Source organism: Pseudoliparis swirei, chromosome 2, assembly GCF_029220125.1.
Source record: "Pseudoliparis swirei isolate HS2019 ecotype Mariana Trench chromosome 2, NWPU_hadal_v1, whole genome shotgun sequence".
NCBI classification, from domain to species: domain Eukaryota; kingdom Metazoa; phylum Chordata; class Actinopteri; order Perciformes; family Liparidae; genus Pseudoliparis; species Pseudoliparis swirei.
The window spans coordinates 19,966,251-19,973,644 of NC_079389.1; the positions used below are offsets into that span (position 1 = coordinate 19,966,251).

The 7,394-nt window shown below is 43.8% G+C and overlaps 1 protein-coding gene across 2 annotated transcripts in view; it reads left to right on the plus strand.

The window, feature by feature from the left end:
• The first annotated feature begins 499 nt into the window (after window positions 1-499).
• The window catches only part of hdac4 (histone deacetylase 4), a 125,467-nt gene continuing 118,572 nt past the window's right edge, over window positions 500-7,394 (plus strand). For both annotated transcript variants that reach the window (XM_056425196.1, XM_056425213.1), the window contains exon 1: window positions 500-722. The gene's annotated coding sequence lies outside the window, so the exon portion shown is untranslated. The remainder of the gene's footprint in view (window positions 723-7,394) is intronic.

Below are 7,394 nucleotides of genomic sequence, written 5' to 3' on the forward strand. Positions count from 1 at the left end.
TTGGTAGTTCTCAAAATGCCGACCGCATCTCTCAGCAAACGGTGCAAACAGTGCCACAACAGTGTAATAACAGTATAACAACCGTGCCACAACAGTGTAACAACAGTGCCACAGCAGTGCCATCGAAGGAGAACAAGAGGGTGACAGTGCTGACAGAGCTGAAGTGTATAGGAGGAACTAAAAAGGTTTATTTATTTGTTATTGAAAAAAAAGTCAACAATAATGCGTGGTGGTAAAACAACATCACATGAACACAAACACACACCGATGACACATTTCTAAAGGCTCAGTGTGACTTGATGCTGATCTGGAGGAAGGGGGGGGGTTGGTGCACACATGTGTGGCCCAGACGCCTCGACGAACACGCAAAGCACAAGTCCGCAGACTTCACTCCCTCTGTCATACCTCCAGCTATCTGCCGGTCACCCGGCGCTGCGGACCCCGCCTCCTACGGAAGCACAGGCGGCTGTCGGACACGTGATTAATTCAGTATGGCGGAGCTGTTGGCCGATTTTTTTTTTTACAGTACCGACGGGTCCTAAAACCCTGCACCGTGGATGCTCCTGGAGACCAGCCATTTGCACCCACGGGTGCTCTCAATTCAGAAAGTGTTTCCTTTAAAACAACAACTTTTCCGTCCTTTTTTCTATTACATTTCTTTCAACACGAGTAAACAGCCCTCTTTGGCTCGGACGTTTAGAGAGAAACGTGACTCCAAACAGGTAAGTGTTTGTGTTTTAAGTGGACGTTAGTGGGTCGAGCGGAGTTTTGCTGTTATTCTTCTCCACTTGACTCTTTCTGTGTCTCCGTTCGTCTCTTCTCGGCAACAGAAGGAAAGTGAAAGTGTTGCGCAACACCGCGACAAGAGCGGACTTTAAACAAACTGTCGACTAAACGTGTTGTGCAAACATTGTTACGTTATCTGCTACGTCTAATGCCGCTGTCAAGCTAGCGGTAGTTAGTAGTGTTACACATATAAAAAAAAACAGGCTGTCATGTCGGAGAAGTGACTTTTTTTCTTCTTCTGCCAGACAGAATTTCAAAAACTTCCGTTTCTTGTGTTTTAAGTTGCGCTGCAGTCGCTTTGTTCGCGTCTGCGGGGGCGAGGCTCCGTGTGCGGAGGTAACGCATGTTGCGGATAATGTTGTCACCTTGTCGCAATTGTTTGTCTACCGCCTAACTACGTCACGCGCTAACCGGAAGTGTCCCAGGGCAGAAAGACGTAGCGTCGTCTCTGTGCTACCAAACTATCCCGCTGCACACGTTTCTATAAATATCTCAGGCTGGAGGCTACGTGTGTGTGTGTGTGTGCGCGTGCGCGTGTGTGATAGAGGTCTGTGTTGAGGTTGAACTGCCGCTGCCGCAGCTTCGGGTGTAAACTTGAGTCTTCACGAAGTGTAAACACAGGAGAGCAGCAGCGCGAAGAAAAGACCACGACGCTGTAGTCTGTTTCCGATGTGCAGTTTAACCCTCCTGTTACCTTGAGGGTCAATTTGACCCCAGGCTGTTTTTCACTGTCAAACATATAAGAAATATCAACTTTTTTATATATTTAAAGGGCTATTTAGGTAGTCAACAAACAAACATAAAGTACCTCACACTTAAACTTGGGAAACAATATTAATTCTAATAATTTTCTGGAGGTTTTAATTGCTGGGGTCAAATTGACCCAGAGGGTAACATATGTTAGTAAATGTAAAGGTAACAGGAGGGTTAAGGGGACGTTTAACTTTGAGGGTACACATTCTCTATTTGTTTTCACATTTTGATGATATTCGTGAACGGTTCCAAGGCTCCGAGTCTTAAAGTTGATACAATCCTACTTTCAGATTCGTGAAACTTTTCGAATTTCATTTTAAATTGTATTCATGAATTAAATAGTAATTTCCCTGCAGTCTGTCAATTCAGGAAACAATGGATGAAAACAGCCCTAACAATTACAGTTAAACCTGGACAAGTTAACAAGTAGATTTCAGGAACTGTAAAAACAGTGTGAGAAGAAACCTTTATTTAAATTTGAACAAGTCGAAGTAAAGGAGCTTTTGATCGAGATCAAAAGCAATCTCCATGTTATCCCCTTCTGTTTTTCCCAATGGAATAAAGGTTTGAAACTTTGTTTTAACACTGAAGTCTACTTGTTCATAAAGCCCAGGTGTGACAAGTGTCAATGTATTGTATTTTAAGCTCGACCTGATCTATTGTTGTGTGGAATCAATATTTTAATTTGCTAAAAACAAGGTTTTACAAATCTGAAAGCGTGATTTAGACGATGTTACAGCGTTCAGGCTTTCGTTTGGTGGTCTGACACTCTTTCACGACAAGCGTTTTCGTAAACTTGTAATTTTGGTCGCTAAATACTGTTATTTAAGTTTCCCTTAACTTTCCCCATAACATTCACAAATCGGAAGCTAACATCGGCGTCCTGACGGCGGTGGCTGCGCCTCCTGAGCTGCTCAGACTCCTTCGTAAGCCTTCGCTCCAGTGGAAAGTATTCCCTCTGCGTTACAAGCTCCGGAGGACTGCTGTTGCAGCCTCGTAAACTCCGGGCCCCACGGGAACAAAGTCACCGCAGCTTTTCTAAAAAACCCTTTGGCTCGCGGCGCTCCTCTTAAAGACTGACAGCCGAGTCCCGATCGGAGCACAAGTCAAACGGGATCTTCTTCGTCGACGATGTGTCCGTCATCCCTAATCCATGACAGTTGAGCGTCTCTGTGCACAAATCGTAGTCAGAAGATGTTTAGGATTTAGCCTTTGACATTTTTTTTTTCCTGATGATATCCCACGTTAGTGAGTGATTCAGTGCGGCTGGTCATACAACTAGAAACATATTCCGTCAGATAAGCGCTGCACTGAAGGGACTACCACTCGTCCCTGCATGGTATTAAAAATGTTGCATCCCAAATAGTACAGGGAAAGTATTAAAAACCTCAAAGTCGAGCATTTATGAGCAAAATCAAGCACATTGTTTTCATCCTGGACCAGAAGAAGATGTTTTTGTCTCCATGATATTTGATTTGCTCACTGTCAGTTATGAGGGCGGCTGTTACCTGATAATGTACCTGACTGGTTTGATATCATACCTGCTGAACATCCCGCTTTTTGGTTTTTACTTTTAATTTATTCATCTGGTTGATGAACAGGTTTATACATGTAAAAGATACTTCAAGTGCAGTTAGAGGTTCAGAATGAAACGGTTCTTTTTGTCACTTACACTACCGTTCAAAAGTTTTGGGTCACCTGGACAATTTCGTGTTTTTCCATGAAAACTCACACTTTTATTGATCAAATGAAACGCAAAATGAATATAAAATAAAGTTAAGACATTCAAACGGTTAGAAATAATGGTTTTAATTTGAAATATTAATTTGTTTCTTCAAGATTGTCGCTCAAAGGAAGGCCAGTTTTACATCTTCTCTCACCAGCATAACTGTTTTCAGCTGCGCTCACATAAAAAGGGTTTTCAAGGGTTTTCTACCCCTCCGTTAGTCTTCTAAGGCAATAACACAATGTACCATTAGAACACTGGAGATGGGCCTCTAGACACCTATGAAGATATTTCATTAGAAGCCAGAGAATAGTCATTTACCACATTAACTATGTAGAGAGTGTATTTCTGATTAATTTAATGTTATCTTCATTGATAAAAAACAGCGCTTTTCTTTGAAAAATAAGGACATTTCGAAGTGACCCTAAACTTTTGAACGGTAGTGTAAATGTTTCCTTTTGCGGTAAAATAATCGCAGCAATCCTCCATAATATTATCTAACATCGGTCACCTGTTAATCTCGTGGGGGATCAGTGGCAATCCCAGTCCTACACAAACAGGAAGTGTTCCCCGGACTGTGCGGTGTGTGTGTGTGTGTGATGTTAATTCCAGGAGTTGTTTTGTTATTAATATGTTATAAATCTCCTTTCTGTTGTCTGGCTGGTCATCATGCTATTTGTCGACTGTGAAACGTGTCTGATGGCTGCACTGCCTTGTGGTCCTTTATAATACTGATGGTGGGAAGATACTTCCTTCTTCCTCTTTTCAGCGATTTCTCTTGGCCTAGAGTCCTAGATGTTGAATATTTGTGCAAAATTGTCCACAAATCTCCCACTTACATTGCGAGGAGCTGACGATAAACACCTGCCGTTTAAATTGCACATTTATACAGTTGGGGGGGAAAATGTCACTCCAACTGCACACACCGTATTTGTGCTAAAATGACGTTGTCGAACAACAAAATGGATTCTTGGATCAAAGATAATTTTTTAATCACCGTTAATGCATTTTCAGTGAGTGAGTGTCTTCTTCTGAGAAACCCTCTCTGGAATTAAACACCTGCAGGAAATTGAAGTCACCGCTTCACATTTGAAGTTTCCGCGCATTTGTGGAGCTCAAGTGTGAAAATGCGGAATGTTATGTTTTGATCGCCGTGTATTTATTTATTTATTTGTATGCGTGTTACACGCATAACTCAAAAAGTATTAAACCGAATCGCATGAAATTTGGTGGGATGATTGGTTATTATCCGGGGACCATTTGATTAGTTTTTGGGATTGATTGGGTCAAAGGTCAAGGTCAAGGCCAGGAAAATGTCAAAATCTTCTTTTTTACCATAGCACGGTCAATTTCTATCCAATTTGCATGCAACTAATGCCAACATGTTCATAATTCAATGCCCAATCTTGTGATATGCGAAGGTATGCGCTCTACCGAGTGCCCGTTCTAGTTATATATTGTGTGATTTTGATGCACAGACATAAAGGCATGCAGTCAATGGATGACTGCAGTGTCTAAAGCCAGTTTCACGCAGCCATGCAGAAAGTTTGTCCGAGTAAATATAATCACCACATTCGCTTTAGTCTCGTCTCGAAAATAATTTCCCTTCACTGCGTCGCAGCATTAACGTGTAAATATGTCACACTCTGTTAAACCAGTGCTGTCCCCTCCTCACTCCATTATGTCTCTCTCATTGAAATTCTCCTCTAGTTCTTGCTTAACTTTTGCTTCTCCGGCCTCCATCGGCCCTTGTGACACAGGCTCATCTAGCCGGATATCAATGTTGCACTTGAGTGTTTTCAAAGCAAATAAATCCACAGCCTTTATTTGTCAAACCATAACCATCTGCCTGATGGATCGTGGAGGTCTCCATCGTGGAATATGCCGACTACGAACTATTCAAACACTTTGTCATATTCATTGAATGTGTTTTAACTCTAATCCGTCCTTCTGGTCACATTACATCTATTGTTCTGTCCATCCTGGAGAGGGATCCTCCTCTGTTGCTCTCCTGAAGGGTTCTTCACTTTTTTTCCCCCTGAAGGGTTGTTTGGGAGTTTTTCCTGATCCGATGTGAGGTCAAAGGTCAGGGATGTCTATGTGTACAGATTGTAAAGCACACTGAAGCAAATTTGTAATTTGTGAAAATGGGCTGTACAAATAAGCTGCATTGAATTGAATAACTTCGAGTGGCGTAGACTCGGACCGATTTTGACGTTGGAATTAGCCAGAAATGAGTCGCGAGTCCACTCTGGAGTTATGAGACTGAATAGCACAGCAAAGGTGGCATGTCCAACCATGGTTAATGAGTCGGTCTTAATATCTCCACCATGCAGATGACTAAAATAAAATACATGAAATGCTTCGAGGCAGACGTTTCAAATATTATTTTTAAAAAGTCCATCGAGTATTGCGCTGCCTCTATTGGACGGGGAAATCGGAAACAAAGGCCCCAGATGTTCTTTGTTTACGTAGCGGCGCCATCACTGCATGCGTGCTTCTAAGTGCATGTCAGTCTCTCTGTCGTGCCCCTCTGGCTCGCTAATTGACGGCCTGACCCACGGAGCCGTCGTGGAAGCGTAGCGCCCCCCTCCCCCGTCAGGCTAAAACCGTCGGCTCTGTCTGTACCGCGTTTGCACCGTTAGCTGCTCGGCCGCCGCCGAGTTGAGAGCCGCGAGGAGGCAATGAACCGGGCCTCATGGCTGATAGGCTCACAGGCCAACTATCGCATCACTCCCATCCCAACGTTTTGAGAAACTCGATTCTTGTTCTCAACTCACCCTATATACGTTAGCTTCTGGTTCTCTCATTAATACGCTGATTTATCTCAGTTCCATTGTCAGGGCTTTCATGTTTTGAAGACAGGCAAGAGTGACATATCCATTCCCCCCCCCCCCCCCCCCCCCAGAACGAAACTTTTGGATATCAGTCGCGCGCAATTCCAAGATGCTTTATTTTCATTGGTTGCTGGATTAAATCTTACCCAGATACAACAGATACGTGTTTTTTCTGATTGGCTATTGTGTAGCCCATTTCTTGTTTTTGATTGGATGATAAGTGGCACCTCACAGCAGAACTCCAGGGGAGCGCTTGATTCCTCCATGAGGGCAGCGCGGCCAGCTCATGTTTGCGCGCTGCGGCACATTAAAACATTAAATAGCCGAGAGTTTTTTTTCAGCGTGAGAAATACGATGTGTGGCGGGACTTAAAACCGAAATGATTGACTGTCACGCTCAATGCGTGACACTTGAGAGCCCTGCATTGTGCTTCTCGGGGACACATAAAGTGACGGGACCCTGTAATGCACCGGCGCATTCATTGGCAGAAATTAATGCACTGCTTGTCAGTGTCCTCCCTATCTGCCCGACTGCCTTTCAGCATCTTTGTCTCCAGCGGTCGAGCATTTGTTAGACTATCTCTCCATTGCATACATTATTTGAGAAGCCACTAATGAAACTCGGGGGGGAATCCGTTGTTTCGCCACAGTCTTTGAGCAAACTATTTCTCTTCACTGCAGTTTAAATCCGGTCTCTTAATTCTTTGGGAGTAAACTGCAAGACGCCAAGGTTAATGGAATCAATCATTGCACAGTCACTTCATCTTTTCTCATTAGGCTTACTCTTGCGCAACTTATTAAAAGAACGGACGTTGGATATCGGCCACCGAGGCAGTAAAAGTAGACCAGAGGAAGATTCAAAGCAGTAAAAGGGACACAGAGCGTTTAATGGGCAGCTATACAGAAGCTCTCAGCCTCAACTGATGTGATTTGAGGCTTGATAAATCCTTGCGGTTCCACAATGAGTTCATGGCCGCAAAAAACATTCTCCCAGATTCAGTCCTATTTACCCTGTTGTGCCTCTCAACTCCAATAAGCAACCCGTTTTTAGCTCCTTTGTGCTCTGCCGGGACTTTGTCCTGCCTTTTGAGGCCATCGTCCCAGCTCAGTTCGCAAGTGTTGGAAGCGTTGGCGGTTGGGAAAGGCATCCTTGTTTGTGGACATGTTGTGGATGTCACGCTAACGGTTACTAATTGAGTCTATTAATGGCATCGTGGCGATGGATACGAGCTTGGTGACGGGGTCCTGTGGTGCACAGCGCAACAAGCAGGACTGTGCAAACCGTCCCACCAC